The 20,278-nt window shown below is 36.3% G+C and overlaps 1 protein-coding gene across 2 annotated transcripts in view; it reads right to left on the bottom strand.

Moving 5' to 3' along the window:
- The window catches only part of PRKG1 (protein kinase cGMP-dependent 1), a 1,237,939-nt gene that overhangs the window by 735,785 nt on the left and 481,876 nt on the right, over positions 1 to 20,278 (bottom strand). The gene's annotated exons all lie outside the window — the stretch shown is intronic.

Below are 20,278 nucleotides of genomic sequence, written 5' to 3' on the forward strand. Positions count from 1 at the left end.
AGATGACTGGACAGACAGTGGGTACTTGACTAAGGCCTGTCCGTGGACCGGCTGTTAGTTTATAACGCAGGCTGGCCTCAAGAGCATTTGCCAAACCAATCAAATCTTCTTGGACTTTGAATGGGTGACAGAATCAGCACATGGCAAAGTGGCACTGAAGAGTGTATGAGCACACGTGTGCACACACATACACTCACACACACACGCACATGACAGTAGATATCGTGATGTAATAAAAGCTGTGAGGCTGAGGCAAGGAAAGTATTAACAATAGAGCAGAAAAAACAAAGGAAAAGGTTAATAAGGTGACAGTGAAACAGTAAAATACTGAACAGTGAGGGTATGCTCTTGAGGGCGGCAATGAGATCAACGAATCGGTAGTGCATGCATATCTCCTTTAAGGCATTCGAGCTCTCCATGAGCCTTGGACTAAGCGGCTGTGGCTACAATTCTAAATGATATTCCAATTTTCAGGAGTCCAAGTTAAGCAGAAGATAGGACCATTTCCTGCCTTGCTGACTTCACCATGTAACATCCCGTCTGAAGTTCTTCCTCAGTGATTAAGGATATTTTAACACAAAGAAATATCCGCAAATAGTATAAGAGGCATGTTGGGGAGAGATAAACTAGTAACACTGGGCAATAGGCAAACATAAAGGAGCAAAGAAAATGAATACAAATTATTGAAAAGATTGTGCATTCCTGAGCATTTAATTTTATTATTTTTTATTTTTAACATCTTTATTAGAGTATAATTGCTTTACAATGGTGTGTTAGTTTCTGCTGTGTAACAAAGTGAATCAGCTATACATATACATATATCCCCATATCTCCTCCCTCTTGCATCTCCCTCCCACCCTCCCTATCCCACCCCTCTAGGTGGTCACAAAGCACCGAGCTGATCTCCCTGTGCTATGCAGCTGCTTCCCACTAGCTATTTTACATTTGGTAGTTTATATATGTCCATGCCACTCTCTCACTTCATCCCAGCTTACCCTTCCCTTCCCCATGTCCTCAAATCCATTCTCCACATCTGTGTCTTTATTCCTGTCCTGCCCCTAGATTCTTCAGAAACATTTTTTTTTTTTTTAGATTCCATATATATGTGTTAGCATACAGTATTTGTTTTTCTCTTTCTGACTTACTTCACTCTGTATGACAGTCTCTAGGTCCATCCACCTCATTACAAATAAACTGAGCATTTAATTTTAAAGTGCAACAGTGTAAGACTAAAGAGTTTACTCATCCATGTTCTTAATAATTTGAGATGAAATAAAAAAAGATGCTGTTTGTATTCAATAGATGACAGATCTTTCCCAGAACTTTGACAGATAGTGAAGTCCAGGCTCTTTAACAAAGGAAAATTAATACAGAAATGTATTATTCTTGGGAAAAAGGGAAATTTAAACTCTAGGATATACTGAATGTAGTAAACAGTTCCTATGGTATATATTTAATGATGAACTGTTTATATATAAAATGCTAAAACCACAAGAAACAAAACAAAACAAATTCTTATAAGAAGAGTGGGAAGTATTACAGCAACAAAATGTTGAGATGGCAGTTCAGAAAACCTGTGTTTCTATTACACAGAACTAAATATTCGGGTTTTCATTTTTCCACTTTCTAACACTTGAAAATAGAGGTATCTTTTCCAAAGTTGTCAATCCTAAGATGATAAAGTTTCACAGGCATAGGCTCTGTCCTGTGTTAAAACTGTTAAAATTGAATGCTTATTTGATGCCACGGACTACACTTAGGACTTGGTGTTTATCATTTTGTTTAATCCTTACAATATAGTATGATGTAGTATTAGTGTCTCCATTTTACAGATGAGGAAACTGAGGCCCAGAGAGGTGAAGCATCTTGCCTAGGATCTCATAGCTTATAACTGCACAGCCAGAATTCAAATCCAGGCTGCAGTGTCTTAAGCCAAAGTCGAGGCTGTATTTCAGGGGTAGGCTCTATCACCTTCAGAGAATCAGCATGTGGAGGTACAGTCTGGGTACCACACAAATGCTTCTGACCAAGGGAGCATGGAGGCGCTGAAACCCACTGCTCTCCAAACTACGTGCCCTGAAGCAGGGCTGCATCAGCCTGGAAGAAGTGGAGCTTTTTCTTTGCACAAATATTCTTTGGTTGATACGCCCAGAAAGATGCTTTCTATCCCATCCACCTTGAGACAGTTCCATGCTGCTGGCAGCTGCCTGGCCGCCTCTATTTAGAGGGTGTCCAAGTGTCTCTGACTACCGCACTGATCCTTTCCCTGCTCAGAGCTTTTGCCCCAACTCCCAAAGGAACACTGGAAAGTGCCCCTAACTTATGTCTCTTTGGTTTGTTTTACATGAAACAAAGCTGCCTGACCTGAAAAAGCACTTAAAACTGTTGTTTCAATATTATAAGTTAACTTGCTGATCACTTTACCTTTTAAAAGTCAGAGCTCAGTGGAACAGGTTGGTGGCTGGCTTTCTCTTACAGGTCAGGCCAAGCCCTTTAGAGGCAAGAAGGCTTGTTTCTCCTGTATATGTGTTGATATTTTTAAAAAATATAATCAAGGTAAATAGATTTAAGGAATGGTAGCTAAAGAAAAACAGGAGGACAACAGGGAGAAAGATTATAAGGTAAAAGAACCCAGACAAACAACTTCGGGAAAATAAAGACCTGATTCAACCTCAGTACATTTGCATTTGGTGTGCTTCTTCCTCAACCAGTTAATAGATTTAATAATTGAACGAAGAACTTCCAGGGACAAGAAAACCTATCAGCTTTCACTTTACCTACATAATATATATGTTGTTTAACCAGGACCTACAAGACATTATTCACCGTTATTAAAGTACTATGTACAATGTTAACAATTCAGCTATGGTAAAACTTTGGCAGAGTACCATCTTGTAAAACATCCAGAGGCATAATCCTATTTCTTTTGCTAAACGTAAGCATGGCTAGATTATTCCACTTGAAATTAAATCTTATTTTTAAAATAACTACTCCATATTGTGTTCCTGTAGTTATTTCTAAAAGTCAAAACTAAGTACTTCTATTATTTTCTCAAATTCTACAAACTAGGGCATGATTGAAGTTACTAGGCAATTTGAACTTTGAGTTCATTAAAATCAGGAACTGTCTTAATCATCTACATATCCTTTGTTCCCTGTGCACTGCTTAGCACCTAATAGGGCTTCCGTCTCAAGGACGAAAACCTCTCCGCTTCGCATTCATTAAACCAAGTCCTTGAAGTCCCAAAATGGCTTAGTCTTGCAGTCCAGAACCAGATTCAAGAGGTCAGAAGAACAAGTAGCTATCTACCAATCTGCATGAGGCTTATGAGTAAAAAAAACATCTCCCAAAAGCATCCAGATGCAACCATGTCTAGAGTTTGTGGACTGTCATTTTTCTTCCCTGTCATATTCTTCTAAATGTTATTGAAAGAGCTCACGTGAAGCCATGGATTGCCAAATCCGAGTTGATTAGATTGCTTCTCTAAACCCAGGAGAGCTGGATTCTATCCCAAACACAAAATCAATATTTCTGCAGAGAATGAACAGACTCAGAGAGTAGAAACTCTACAAGACCCCTACCTGGCCACTAGCACTGCGCTACATCAACCCCAGTAAACACATCCTGATTAACACCCACCTTGTAATTATCACTCTTTGGGAAGTCTCTCATTATTCATTAGCATGGCACCATGCTACTCTAACAGCATCACACATCTTAGTTGCCATATTACATTAAACAGACTGATTTTTCATTAGTCTTTTTTCTCACTAGTCTAGAAGCTGCAAAAGGGCAATTTTTTCACTGTTGTGACGTCAACACCTCATGTCGTACCTGAAATATAGTAGGTACTCAATTGATAATTATTAAATGATTGAATGGATGACTCATTGGAAAAGCATTGGGTAACCAAAAGGTCATTAGGGCAGAAAATCTAAAGAGGGAAGACCATTGTTTTTTTTTAACTCAACTAAAGGTGTAAAGTAAGAATTAGTTATAAATCTAAGAAAACTCTGATGATCAAAGTAAAACACTTATTTTACCAATGATGAAACTAAAATTCAGAGAGGTGAATTAATTTTATGTAGTTATCACAACTAGTGGACTTTGACATGGGTCTGAAACTCATCTCTCTCATTCAATTACTCTTTCCATAAGAACATGTTTTTAAATACAAGCAAATGGTCCACTATGATGAAAAACTATAGATCCATTTAACAATATTGACCTCACTTTGCCAAAAAAAGAAGAATCAGTTGAGATTTTTTAACTCAAAAGAGCTTATTTTTAGAAACAGCCTAGAATCATATTTCTTATGAGAAAACAATGTACTGTAGCTCCAAAGTAAATTATAAAACTTGAAACAAATAAAAAGTTAATACAGTTTTATTAATTCAGAGCATATAGTTAGCACTCAAAAATACTTCTTATAATTATGATCATTATTACCAATCACAACACTTGCAGAAAAGAGAGGCCTGAGAAAATACACTACTTGGATGAAGATGGTCATCAGCAATGGTCTGAACGCGGCGGTGTTTCTGGTAATGGCTGACTCAGTGAGTACCTTGGAACATGAATCCTATCTTTTGAAGCCAAGGGTACTGAATTCTCTCTAGTTCTCAGTTTTGCCAAGGACAGCTGGCTCTGTGCACATTTCCATTAACAGAACAGGGCCCAAGGGTGAATCCTAAAATTTTTATGTGCAACTAAAACTAAAGGTCTTCTGTTTTCTATAAAGAGGATCACATGCTTCTGTAGATTAACACATGATGACATGTTCAACAGAGTCTAACTCCGAACTATTCTGTCTGGAACTCAATTACACGCAATCCCAAAGTGGCTCTGACTTAGTTTTTAAGAAGATAAGATATTTGCCTCTCATTGTACAAAGGAAACACGTAGAAAATAAAATGAACCTCTACCCTGCCACAGATTAGACACGTCTATTTAGTGAGTCATGATATGAAGCTCTAACAGGGCAGAATACATTTACAAAGAATGACATTATCAGTCCCAAGAGAATAACATCACTTTCTTCACTCTTAAAAGTTCTATCAGCATACCTCATGTATCAAACAGACAAATAAGCAAACAAAATCTAATGTACCCGAACTTACTAGATACTCTCATAGCAGACGCTTATATACACTGGTGAAAATAATAAATCCAAAGAACTTCATACCTAACTTGGAAATGTATTGAATAAAGCCTTAATGTACACAAAACAGCTTAAAATTTGTTGCTCTATTAATTTATTTTTCAAATGTGATCAAATTGGCCATATAGAATCTGAATTGGGTGGACAAAACACAACGACCCTGAGTCACATATACATCACCTTTAAGATGAAACTATTACTTTCCTTCCACACTTCATGTTGGCTGAAGTATGCTGTCTTAAGCCAGCTAAACATATATTTACTATCTTCCTGAGGAAACTTTTACAACATTGCCAAAGCTGTGCATTAAAGTTTCAAATGTCTTTTTATTAAAAGACTAAATTGATGTATTTTTGATAGAATCAGCAATTAGCACTTCATATTTTAGTCCAGGTGATAACCCTACTGGGAACGGAGATAATAATAATGTATAAATTAGCCTTTCTTTCAATTTTGAAATATCATTTGGATCCCATTCCCTCATTACTTTCATAAACCTGGTGAGAGCACCTTTCCTTGAAGTTATTGCCCTATATGGAAAGATATTTTTCCTCATGAATTAATCCAAATCTAAAATGAGGCTGTAGAAAGCAAAATCATCCTAGACGTAGTGTTTCAAGTTCAAAGCCATTACAAAAGATTTAGATACATCTGTACATTCTATGGACTTGAGCACTTGATTTTAATCTGGTAAAACAACCTAAAGAAAACAATTTGCTCCATCAAAATCTTCACCTACACTCGTGAAAAAGCCTGGCTTTCAGCTAAAATGGGCAACACATTTTTACCAAGTGACCTAGGGTTAACAAAATGTGTCACACTGCCTGATGTTTCAAGAGTATTGGGAAACCATCATCCACTGATTCTTTCATAGAAATGGCTAATTACAAATAGCATAACAGAAGTAAAACTATAAAGCTGAAACCTGTACTTTTTCTAAGTCACAAACACCATTAATAGAAAAATATTGAAGGCACACATTGTTTTGAAGTCTACTGAAAATTTCCTGGTTTTAGACTTTAAAAAGCAAACATATTAGATAATAACTGAATCATGCTACATGGTTCAAATACAGGTTCTTAGTCCAGTTAACTAGCAAGTTATGTTCTATAATTACCTTTTTTGCTGCCTAGCAATATTTACCATCTCCCTTTGTTCTGGGCTGTTAATTATAGTTCTCTCCATCCCCATTCTCACCAGAGCAGTGAGAGGCAAACAGTCTTATTTCATATCTAGAATAGGTTTTCCTAAAACTCCCCTACTATCATTGATACTACTTTTGGGTTTCTCTGATGAAAGGCAATTTTACCAATAGTTAACGGATTCTGACAATATTCACCTGTTCATTAAAAAAAATAGTTTATTTTTGTTGTTTTTCTCTTGCATCGTCAACTATTTAGAAGACACTGTGCAGAAAAACGTATAAAGAGGAAACAGAGCAATGGATTTGAAATAACTCTAATTTTCTCTGTTTTTTGAAGACTAAATCAAAGTAACAGCAAAGGCAAGGCCATTTTAAACTCTGAAAAAATCTACAATATGAACTGGTGTTCATTTCAACAAGGCTATCTCAAAGTTGGTTGCACCTGTCTAAGAACCAGGGATCTAGAGGCCTTGTAATTCTGGGTTAGCTTTCTAGAGGTTCATTTCAAAATACCTGGAAAGAATCCACAGTCTTCTAGCAATGGGCCATTCATTTAACTGTTTATTGAGCAAATGATGACATGTTTTCTAACAGAATTTGCCATCTAGTGGGTAAGACAGATAGGGCACAAATAACAAATGACTGCCCGCCATGGTCTTAAGGCAGAGTTAAGATTCCAATTTTGAATTCTGTGGCTTTGATAGATGTCTCTTAAATCTTGCCCAGGCAGCTTGGTTCAGGATGGAGAAACATACTAGATTCAGGAGCAAGAAAACAGGAGAATTTATTTCTTTACCTTCAACTTTAATTTTTCCCCAGAATCAGAAATTATACACCATGTAAATGAAAATAGGGAGTTATTTGGGTTGGGGGGGGGGTAATTTACTTTACTAGCTAGAGGATTTCTTTACTTTTTGTGCCTATTGCCTACAGCAGTTGAAAGCAGGAACTTCCTTTTTTTTTTTAATCTCTGAAACACAAGCTGCTGCCTGATCAAAGTCGATTTGCCTGCCTTGTTATCATTATTTAATCTTTATAGAACAGAGTAGCAACAACAAAAAGAAATAGGATTTTAACTAATCTTAGTCCTACTGAATTCCCCTGGGTGCTTTCGACATCAATATCAACTGAGTTCTTTTGTACAAGTAAAATTCTATGCTTTAAAAGCAGCTTTAGATTGGGAGAAATGGGCCCAGGGCTCAGAATGGAAATTAGAGGACAAAGTTTTGGAGTGAAGGGCATGAGTAGTTAAGAATGGTTAAAAGTCTGAGAAAAGGGCTTCCCTGGTGGCATAGTGGTTAAGAATCCGCCTGCCAATGCGGGGGACACGGGTTCAAGCCCTGGTCTGGGAAGATTCCACATGCCGCAGAGCAACTAAGCCCGAGCGCTACAACTACTGAGCCTGCACTCTAGAGCCCGCGAGCCACAACTACTGAGCTCACATGCCACAACTACTGAAGCCTGCGTGCCTAGAGCCCATGCTCTGCAACAAGAAGCCACTGCACACCACAACGAAGACTAGCCCCTGCTTGCCGCAACTAGAGAAAGCCCGCGCAGCAACGGAAGACCCAATGCAGCCCAAAATAAATAAATAAATAAGTTTATGGAAAAAAAATGATTAAAAAAAAAAAAGTCTAAGAAAAAAGAGGGATTGAGTGGGGAGTGGGGTGTGGGGAGTGGGGTGTGGGGAGTGGGGTGTGGGGAGTGGGGTGTAGGGGAGGGGTGGAGGGCCACATATCAAAATCAGGGGAGAGCATTTCAAAGTTAGGGTACTTGACAGACAACGCTCCCATGTTAGAAAGTGGAAATGTTAATGTTGGAAAATGGAAAAATAACTATTGTATTTTTATAACACAAACTACAAGTATGTGAAGTTTGGTTTATGGGGAGTCACACAATCTAAATCAACAGGAGGCATAGCCAGGGACCTGCAGGCAAAGAAGAAGTGATTTGGTAAGCTATATTTATCAAATATAAGTATTTTTGTCTAACCAGCTCTTATTGCTTACTTTTTACTTACCTCTCATAATAAATGTTCAATAAAGTACTTTTAAAGTCAGTTCAAAATACAGTTCAGGGGCTTCCCTGGTGGCGCAGTGGTTAAGAATCCGCCTGCCAATGCAGGGGACACGGGTTCGAGCCCTGGTCCCGGAAGATCCCACATGCTGCGGAGCAGCTGGGCCCGTGAGCCACAATTACTGAGCCTGCGCGTCTGGAGCCTGTGCTCCACAACAAGAGAGGCTGCGATTGTGACAGGCCCGCGCACTGCGATGAAGAGTGGCCCCCACTTGCCACAACTAGAGAAAGCCCTCGCACAGAAACGAAGACCCAACACAACCATAAATAAATAAATAAATAAAAATAAAAAAAAAAAAAATACAGTTCAATTAAATGACACTGTTCAAGAACAGTTACACCTAAACTTTATCCACTCCCTTGGTTAATATTAGAGCATCAAAACAAATGAAACAAAAAACCAAAAACTTGTAGCAAAGTCTGTACAATTTTGAACTAATGGTGACCACCAATAAAATCTAGGAGCAGTTGAAACTTGACATGCTAAGAACCAAGCTCAGTTTTTTCTTTTACTAAATTTCATTGAATTTCCTAGGATTCTCCGTGGCACCACCATCATTCCAAATAAAGAATCTTAACTCACTTAATTCTGTCAAAGAAGAACAGATTGAGTAATATTATATTTGTGTCTATCCAATCAATAGCTAGAAATATTCAGTTAATAGCTAAAGTTTATTGTAGAGTGATACAAATGGGAAAAATGTTATTGTATGCAGTACACTGTTTTGTCACATATTATTACAGTAATAGTGATGACTTATTTTATGAAGCCCTAAAAATGCAATTACAAATAATTAATCCACCAGTTATATTAGTTAAAGATCATCACCTTAAATATAGACAATATCATGAATTCTAAAATTGGTGAAAATCCATGTTTGATAAAGTAAATTTTTTTTCTTTGTGTGTGTGTGTGTATGTGTGTGTCTGAAAAATAAGAAAAAAAAGGCTAATCCTATTTGGAATAAAATTTTAAAAATAGCAATCAGATGACTTGTCTAAATACCCAAGAGAGTAATACTAGGAATAAGATCAGGGTATAGGACTATAATTAAGGATCAAGTTGTGTTCTAATAAATCAGCATGATTGAAATCATCTACTATGAGATAAATAGAACTGGGTAACATTTTTACAGGGAAAATGAAGAGACATTAGTTGGCTTAAGAGAAATAGGCTTTTTTTTTTAAAAACCTACTCAATCATTTTTAAGTGTACAATTCAATGGCATTAAGTAGATTCATGATATTTTGCAACATCACCGCTATTTCCAGAATTTTCTCATCATCTCAAATAGAAATTTTGTATCCATTAAACAATTAAACTCTCAAAAAAAAAAAAAACAATTAAACTCCCCATTATTTCCCCTCCCCAACCCCTGGTAACCACTATTCTATTTTCCATCTCCATGAATTTGCCTGTTCTAGGTACCTCAAGATTCATCCATGTTATATCATGTATCAGAATTAGAAGGAGCAGATTTAAGATAAACAAAAGGCCAGAATGATGTCTTCTTTTACTGGGCAAAATTTCACGTGGAGAACATTATCCCAAAGTGGTGCTATAGCCAGAAAATCAAACAGATTTAGTGCAGATATTTTTTTAGGGAGAAAATGAAGAGGTAACAGTTGATTTAATAGACTCTTTAAATTACTGGTTCAAGGAATCTACATAATAATCAATTTAAGACATGCCCTATATTCCAAGGTAATTAAAAGATCTAATAAGCTATTATCTGCTTGGTATGCACGCTAACACTTGTCATCTACAATAATCATAGCACATTCATTCACATTTTCATTCAAAAATCATTCAAATTTTATGTCGCCCTAAATTGCTCTGAAACATGCATCTGATCATATAGCTCTTATTTAATTTCTTATAAGTTCAAGTATCTCTTGAGGAAAACATTTGATTATATTAAAAGTGTTTAAGTATATTAAGGCTTCAGGTTCTTTAATCCATTCATTTTGATTTTTTGTTTTTTTACTGCCTGTATATTTCTTTCTCTTTTATTCAGCCAATCAAAACCAAATGGGAAATACAAAAATATGGAATTAAATTAGTATCACAAAAGACTGTTTACATAGCACAGAGGGAAGTTTAAAAGCAGCCCCTTTATGACTTACTTGATCAGCTTAGAATGTTAGAAAAGCTCATTTGGAGTCTTAATCAGCTGATCTTCCACTGATGGTTTTCTAGATCAATTGCAAATGATCATTTAGCTATGTGTTGAAATAAAGCCTCCTCACTGGTTTTTCAAAAGTGGAATATTTGGTTGTATTAATCTGATTAGTAGTTCTCCTAAGAAATAAGAAAAAAAACAAAACAAAACTCTAAAGACATTCTAAGAGTTAGCATCTGCCTTTCCAAACATAAAGACTTCCAGAAGGAGAATTTTAGTCAACTTGGTCCACCGGCTTCATCTATCCATACTCAAAATTCCTTAGAACTACTATTCATATGATAGAAATATTCAAATGAATGAGTTCCCCTGCTTCCGTTTTTAAGCACATTTACATCGTGGTTGAGCAAAATAAGGCCAAGAGATAAACTGACCTCTCTTAGATCAGAGAAGGGCATAAGTATTTGTTGAATTGAAATTGGCAGAGCTAGGACTTATACTGTGTTTGGAATCACGAAATGGTGATTCTTTCCCCAGGAAAACTTTTGCTTTCACTCCATGTTCATGAAGAAGGGATAGGTGTTCAGAGGATAAAAGAAAATAAAATAGGATGATTTCTCCAAGAGTTAGTCTCTATAAAGTCCAGATCGCAAAACCTAAGAGTAACCAAACATTAGCTACAGTCCATTCAGTGTGGTTTTATAGGAACGTAATTTGGAAATACTTTCAAACTTTTCAGTCAATCTTATTATGCCTTTCACCTAATCCCACCTGAATTACCTGTTCATTTACAGACACAAACATCATTGCTAATTTATCAAGAAAATATAATAATAGCATCAGCTATACTACCTCTTTTTCAATAACTTAGAGGCGGCTGGACAAAGTACTGAGAATACGAAGATCCAATAATAGTTACAGTTATGACAGAACCATTTAAAAAGCCTTGAATAAGTCATCGACTTTCTCTAGCTCTGTTTCCTCATCAGTAAATGGGATTGATGACCCTTGTGGCTTCCTCGGATTAAATTTTTATAACTCTACTTTTTTAAAAAATTAATTTATTTTATTTATTATTTATTTTTGGTTGCATTGGGTCTTCGTTGCTGTGTGCAGGCTTTCTCTAGTTGCGGTGAGCGGGGGCTACTCTTTGTTGCAGTGCGCGGGCTTCTCATTGAGATGGCTTCTCTTGTTGTGGAGCACGGGCTCTAGGTGCACAGGCTTCAGTAGTTGTGACATGTGGGCTCAGTAGTTGTGGCTCACAGGCTGTAGAGCGCAGGCTCGGTAGCTGTGGTTCACGGGCTTAGTTGTTCCGCGGCATGTGGGATCTTCCCAGACCAGGGCTCGAACCAGTGTCCCCTGCATTGGCAGGCAGGTTCTTTACCACTGCACCACCAGAGAAGCCCTAATTCTACTGTTTAATCCTGGGAAATATTACAGTTTTACCAGCATTCATTCACTTAAGTCCACACTTCTCAAATTTTCCCACTGAAGTATCTTTCCCACCAAAATATCTAATGGCAGAGGGAAAGGAACTCTACCCCCCTGGGAGGTCTGACAGCATATCTCAAAGCAGTTAGAAAGCTTTTTGAAGCCCATCACTTTATTTTAAAATGCATATCTTTTATATTCTACTAATACAATATCTATATGTAATATAAAAACAATCTCACCCAAATCAACTAAATGGATGATTTAAAGGGATTAATCAGACTTATCCTGTAACTTCATGACTCTCTTACACATTCCCATCTTTGAAACCATTTAGAAGGATTCCCAAGGTGCCATATGGTCAGGCTGATTTTGAGGATCAGTTTAATACCTCCCTCAGAGCTGACTGTAGTTGAGAGGTTGTATATTGTAATGAACAAGGGCATATGTCTTGGAGTCAGAGTGTTTGGGTTCAAATCCTAGGTCCAACACTTATGGTGAGTGAAGTCACTTAATATCTCTGTGCCTCTGTTTCCTCATCTTTAAAACAGGAGTAATAATGATCCTCATCTCTTGGATTGGTATATTATATGAGTTATATGTGGGACATTTCTTACAACAGCTCCTGGAACATAGAAAGCATTATGTAACTGAAAGCCATTGTTATTGTTATAATTGTTTTTAAAAATTCAAACTTACTAGATCTAGGACTCTTAGAATACCTCAATTTGGTTTCTATACCATATCAGAAATCATTTAATATTAATTTCTATACAATTCCTCATCCTGATTTGCTCAAATATGAAGCAGTTACTTTGTTTCCAAGATGATCATTTTATTAAATTTGTCATCTTGGAAACAGAAAGTTGTAAGAAATTTCCCACATATTAATTCATATATACAATATAGATTTTTTTCTTCCATAAAATAATAATACATATTGTGGACTAGTTTATTAAATAGTGCATTATTTCTGATTATGAGAGAATTTTTTTTGTTAAAGAAAATTCTAAAAATAGGGAAATAATGTAAAGGAAAATAATTTAATCACCAATAATTTTACCCATAATTAACATTTTGCTGTATTTTCTTCAAGTTACCCCATGTATTTTTTCCATTTTATCCACTTGTATATATTTTAGTATTCAGCTTTTTTTTAACGTCATTTTGTAGGGTTATTAAATATGTGTATGTTATATTTACTATATTAAAATAAATCTTTAAAGTTTGTTTTAATATATTTACATAAATGACATGTTTGTATTAAATATATAAAACATTTGAATAACTGCCAGGTACTGTCTTTGTTTCATATTGCTTTTCCATTTTAAATATTTCTGGAAAACATCTATATATATTTATTTGCTGCATCTCAGATTATTTCCACAGACTAGGTTCCTAAAAGTGGAGTTTCTGTTTCAGACGGTATACTTTTATGCTTCTACCTAGTTACACAAAGCCCAATTGCTTTCCTGAAAAGAAAAACATGATTTTATATTTCCACCAATAATATGATAGAAATATAATTCTCATATTAATGAGGATTAATATGTCTCTTGCACCTTGCCCACTATTGTCATGAAAACTTTTTTCAGAGTGATCTATAAAAAATGGGCAGCATTTTCCTTGACTTCTTTTTGGATTATTCTGAAGCTTGAACAGTCTCAGCTGCTTATTAGAAGTGACAGGCTAGTTAGCCTCTTTATTCTTCAAATTCTTCATTGGCATGAAAAATATACTAGTATGAAAATTACAGTATTTCATACAGGTGCTTTGAGGATTGAATAATAATGTAAAGTACTAAGCACAGTGCCTGACACAGAGGAGTACTCAATAAATACTGGGGTCACTGAATGATTACTGACTCCTGTCTTCAACTTCATCTTCATTTGGTATTACATATTTAAGCTCTACAACAGATAACTTTTACTTAGGTTAGTTCATTATAGTACACACCAAATATGTATCAGTAAATGTAGTATATCAAATGTCTGTTGTGCAAGGACCACAAATGTGGAACCATTGGAAGAGTTGCTAAATATTTCTTATTTTTTTAAATTTTAGAATCAAAGAAATAATAAAATTATTGTTTACACCTTGAAGACCATCCTCTTTATAAATGTTAACTTTGTTCAAATGAGTCAGACGATAAAGCGAATTCTGGCTCAAGGCCAGAGGAAATACTCTGATGTAATCCTGTCTGGATACCAGGGCAGCAGCCTAACCAATTGTTTCATCTTGTGCAGAGATGAAACTGACCACTTGTACAGGAGGAACTCTTCCACTTTGATTATTCTTGGAAGAAAAGGCTCCAGTGGCCATCACTAAAAGCAGGGCCAGTGGTCGGAGGGGTAGAGATGACTCATGAAGCCCATATTCAGTTGAACTGATAGTAAGTGGCATTAGAATTTCCCTTAATCATGTGAAAATGACGTAAGCTGCTACTGAATATTTTTCAAATCCTTACTCACTGCACCTCTTCAGCTTGTGCCCTGTTACTTTTCACCTGAATTACTGCAACAGCCTTTTAAGCGCCATCCAGTTTTATTCCCGACCCTCCATCCATCTCATTCCCCCAACCATCATCATCATACACGCACTAATTTATTCTCCGCAGGGCTTCCAGATAGCTCTTTCAATAAAAGTCAAGTTCAAGGAATGGCAATTCCCTGGTTAAAATCCATTGGCTTTAAGAGAAAAAGAATTCTTTAACTCTGACATAATCTAGCACAGTGGTTTTCTAACTTCAGTGCGATGAGAAGCACCTGGAAGACTAGTTAGATCAGTTTCTCAATCAGGAGGCCTAGGGTGGGGCCTGAGAATTTGCATTTCTAATAAACTTCCAGGAGATGTTGATGCTGTTAGCTGGGGAAACACGTTGAGAACCAGTGATTTACCAAGTCATGCCTACCCACTGTGCCTCGCTGCTCAGCTTGACGCCCTTCAAATCCTCAACTATTATAGTTCCCAAAACTCATCCTGTTCTTTCTTGCCTATGTGCTTCTGTCCACACTAATTCCTCTACCTGGCATGCCTATCCCCTCTGCCCGAAGGTTCATCACCAACTCCCTCCCCCTTCTGTGTTTGTGATAGCATGCATTCCCTTCTCTCCTTTTGCGTCCTTATCACATTGTGCAGTTAACTGCTGTGTTATTTACACTCGGCGCTGAGGTCCTTGAAGGCTAGTTGTCTCTTATCTTTGTATACTCAGTGCCTAGCAAAATGACAGTTGGCAGGAAGGCATTCAAATGATTTTTTTCAATGAATGTTGGTAACTCTATCAGGCACACTGACTCAGAATACCTTGACAATTTGCCACTGACAGTTTTTTTTTTTTTTTTCCCCTTCCACTTCCCCTCAGAGATGAGTGGGAACATCCTAAAAGAAAAGGACCTATGTGCTTCTTGTCTGGGATGGAAACAAAAAAGTGAAAAGACTACACCCACTCTCAACATATTAGAGAAAGAACCAGAAGAGTATGAATGGGTAGAAGAAGAATACAGCTTGAAGCTCTGGGATAACAGGAGAAAAGGTGAACACAGGGAACCCGTCAAGGTCTAAGGTAGAGAGAGCTTTGTGTGGGGAACCCAGGTAAGTATTCTTATTCTCTAGTTTATCAAATTTTGTGTGTTTAAATTTTTAATGCCACATAGCTTTCACTAATTATGCTGTGCTTGGTACTGGATAGAAGATTCAAAGATTAGAATCCTTGTTAAACACATCAAGACATGATTATATTTCAACTTCGAGTGAAGGTCTGAACAAACAGGGTCTAACAGTAAATACAGAGGTCAAAATCTACTGCATAGCTGGCTTATAGTGCTGTTGTCAACCAAGTAAAATACTTCCATTCCAATTATATACGGAAAGAAGATCTAACTCTTGAAATGTAGTGAGTTTTTCACACTTCTGATGCTAAGAACTTTTTATTAAAATGTCTTTCTACTGTTATTTTGAGTTAGCTCGTACCCCAAAGCCCTTAAAAGGCAATAGCGAGGAATTAAACCTTATAGGCCACTTGAAAATCTACAATGACCAAATAAAGTACATCTAGAGAATTGTTGTGTTAAAATGTTATATGCAAAGCTCAAGTTCCATATAGTAAAGAAGGATCTGTATAAAATAGATAATAAGAACCTGCTGTATAAAAAATAAATTCAAAAATTAAAAAAAAAGAAGGATCACCACTATAAGAATCATTTCTTAGAAAACCATTCATACTGCTGTCAATATTTTACACGTTTAAGTTAGACTGGGCCTACAGGTCACTAAGTCAACCAGAGCTGATGTGGCATTTATTGTAAGTGTTGTAAATAATTCAAATAAGATTGTGAGAATTTTCCCACTGACTCCTTGATTGCAATGTAGTTTTAATTTAATCCTAAAACAATGTACTATTAATAGCTGGTAGAAAACAGGTGCTTAATAAATGGTAGTTGAATTAAAAGAAACCTATTTGTCAATTTTTACAATTATATTAATATGGTAGAGATAATAGCTGTTTCTGATTATCTCTCTGCAGTCCCCATATATTAGGAATGGATACAAATCAAAGAATAACTCAAATAATTTTTTATTATATATTCATGATAATGGTCCTAATGTGATTTCTAATTTGTTTCCAATTATACTGCTTTTCTTTGGCAGGGGTATGCTCCCAGAAATTATATGCCAATTAGTCATGAGTTCTATTGTCCAGATAGTTTTTTGGCTTAGCTTTTCCCCATTGGTGAGATAAACTCCTTAAGATTACCCGAACATTAGTGTGAACCATTTTCAGATAGGTCTGGTTCTGTCTTTACTTCCTCTGTATTCTATTCATTAGAAGCTAGTCACTAGGTCCAGCCTAAACTCATGGGGAGGGGATGATACAAGGGTGTGAACCTCTGGAGTCAGGAATCACTGGGAGCCACACTGACCTCGACTATCACAATTTCCTATTAATTTTTCATGTCTTGTCTCTGACTCCTATTAATTCCTACTTTGCACTAATATTTATTTTATTTGATACTGGACTTCACACTTGTAAAGTACAATTCTATGTTTCAAGGTGCTTATGTAATAATAAATGTAAAGTATAAAAAAAATCCCTCTGCTTTCCAAAAACAACAAAAAACCCAAAACATTCCCAAACTCAAAATCTTCTGGTAAATTATAATTTACCCTAGCAGAAAGATGTCAGATTGAAATTCATAATTTTTAAATGTACTTTCATTTTTTAAATTATAGAGTACAGAAGTTTAGAACTTTTTAGTTCAATTTCCAAATATTCTGTTTTGTTTTGTTTTGTTTTTTCAATGATTTGAATAGGTGTTACTGACTTAACAGCATTTGTAAAGTTTGTGTACTTTTTTAAAAAAATTTATTTATTTAATTTATTTATTTTTGGCTGTGTTGGGTCTTAGTTTCTGTGCTAGGACTTTCTCCAGTTGCGGCGAGCGGGGGCCACTCTTCATCGCGGTGCGCGGGCCTCTCACTATCGTGGCCTCTTTTGTTGCGGAGCACAGGCTCCAGACGCGCAGGCTCAGTAGCTGTGGCTCACGGGTCCAGTTGCTCCGCGGCATGGGGGATCCTCCCAGACCAGGGCTCGAACCCGTGTCCCCTGCATTGGCAGGCAGATTCTCAACCACTGTGCCACCAGGGAAGCCCAGTTTGTGTACTTTTAACTTTACATTTTGCTTTTTCCTTTTCAACCAACTAAATCAAGTTACTGTATTGATACATATACTCCTTGTATCTAACAAATGTTCTTTAACATCCTCTTAAGATCTAATGATACCTTTTAACAAATGTGGAAAAGAGTGAAAAGCGATCAGAATACTAATTGGAATTTGAAGACAAATCACCCCTTGAAGAACAATATCCTGAAGAAAAAAATAGCCATAACATTGTAGAATTTAAGAATTACAGAGTGACAAAATAATGAGCATTGGTGAATTGAGTTAAAGGATTTAGGAAGTAAAATCCTTTTGGTAAATGAGCATGAAATTGTTTCAAGCCAATGTACCTTTAATTGTTGAGGATGTCAAAGTATACTAAATAAGCTCTGTAATTCCTTAATCAGCATTGACTTGAAATTTAAGGCTTAGCTAGTCCTTAAAGGAGAGGATCACGCAGTAGAGGAGGGATCACTTTTCTCCAAAAAGATACTTCAATTTTGAGATTACTCAAAAAAACATGGGGCTAGTGGTAGGGAGCCATTCAAAGGCCAAGAAGAACGGAAACACCAATCTCCAATCAAACCTTTGGCAAAACAGTGTATTTTTAAAAATGTACTTAAGCACTAAAAACCAATGCAGGCGATTTGGAGAGGGGTTTCAAGAAACTGGAGGGATGGGCTAATAATGAGGGTAACTGGCATATCTGTGAAATGAAAAGATAAAAAAAGACTTCTTGTTCTCATGAGAACTGCTGCCTACAGTGAAGCCTGGCTAGGGAGAGCCCCTGTCTTGCAATGTATTACCAGGTGTGAATAGCTGTTAACATCATAGACTGTCACTGTTAGCAAGCTGTTACATTCTAGCACATTTAAGATGTAACATGACACTAATAGTAACTATACTTTCAGGCACAAGAAAGTGTGAACATAGTTCAAATCAGTCCTGAAAGGGAAAAAAAGTATCCCCCAAGGCCCCTTTGTTTCCAAAGAAGCCCCTTTCCAGCTCACATGATGTACAAAAAATTATAATGAAAGCAAAAAACATGCAATTTAACATGTTGTGATATTTGTTTAGTGACAGATGTTTTAGTAGAGCCTGGTAGTAGATGCTTAGGAATGTTCCCTCACTTGAACAACATCTTTAATCACTTTTTATTATACTAGGGTATTTGTATGTGGGCTGTCATTCTTTGTAATATAATTTTCTTATTGTTTATTTAAGAATCCATATACTGAGTGAGGCTTGTGAAACTAAGCTATGAAGCAATCTAATTACTTCCAAGATCTGGTACACAGGCGCTTACTGCAAATGAGATCTGTCTAACCATCTTCAGGGGGAGATTTGTTATTCAAAACAAGAAAATCCTCGAGGCAGGAACCTTGTTGTCCGCTCATCCTGTGAATAATTTCAACTGGTTTCTTTCCAATAATTGGAACCCCAAAGGAAATGTTCCAGGTGTTTATCAATGTAATGATAGTCAACCAAAAATGTAAAGAGATAACCAGGACACTATTTTCTCTTTATTAAAAAAAAAATACAACTGATATCTATTAATGTATCTAATAACGTGGCTGAACAGGAACCTTGGTATGAAGGAAGTCAATTTCACTATAAACCTTGAATGAAAGGCAGGTATTAGATTTTCTAGTTGTCTAAGAAAACTGTTGGCTCTATTCCTTAATAATATGGGAAAGCATTAAGCTCAACTTCCCTAATAATCTGGTTTTAATTTTGCATTCACCTACTGAAAATTATTGGTACATATTCCTCTTTGCTAATCAATTGTAATTATCTCTGTCTTTAAAAGAAAAAAGCAATATGCTTGGTCAAGCTGGGGGACTTTTGAATAACAACAGCAACAACAAAAAATGTTTCCAGTAAAGAAAAAGCTATGAGTTTTTATATGAAGTTAAAAAAAGAAAAACAAAACCAGACATCACAATTTAGATTTGAAAAGCATTCTTTGTTCAGTCAAGTTAGGGGATATAAATTTATAGGGCATATTCCTAACTTCCCAGGGTTAATTCATAGAGGAACTCTGTATTAAGTAGTGAGTCTCACGTGGGCTTAGAAACAGTAGGTGCTCAATAAAAATTTGATTGAAATAGAGTATACATTAAAAAAAATAAAGGAAATAAGTGATTTTTTTTTTTTTTTTGTAGAGTCCAAAGAAGTAGAAGTAGATAAAGACAATGATTACTTTTGTATGCGGAGATTGGAAATAGGGCTGTAAGGGTACCAGCTTGGCAATGTGCTCTTCCTTATAAAAGCATCAAAAGGCAAGTCCAGGTTGAAACCATATTACTGAATTCTGTTTCATGCCATGGCCTACTTCAGGTAAAGGTTTTACATCACTAGCAAGTTCACTCAGCTCGTCCATCAGAATTACTCCGACCTTATCATTTCATGCAGCAACGATATTTTCAGAGTCACAAGTAGAATAAGATGAAAACAAAGCTTAGGAGCATAATTATTTCACAGCTATTCCTCCTCTATTTTCATGAGTCAAAGAAAAGTCTTGCTTATTAATTGCTTAGAGTATTAGTTTTCCAAATTAGCTAAATATCAAGAGGGAGGGAAACCTTCAAAGTATTGTAAAAACCTAAGTGTATAAAGGCAAACATTGTCATGATATCTGTAGATACTTCCTTCAGATTGTTTAAGACTGCAAAAAGAGTATTAT

Source organism: Balaenoptera borealis (assembly GCF_965194805.1).
Source record: "Balaenoptera borealis genome assembly, chromosome: 10".
Lineage (NCBI taxonomy): Eukaryota > Metazoa > Chordata > Mammalia > Artiodactyla > Balaenopteridae > Balaenoptera > Balaenoptera borealis.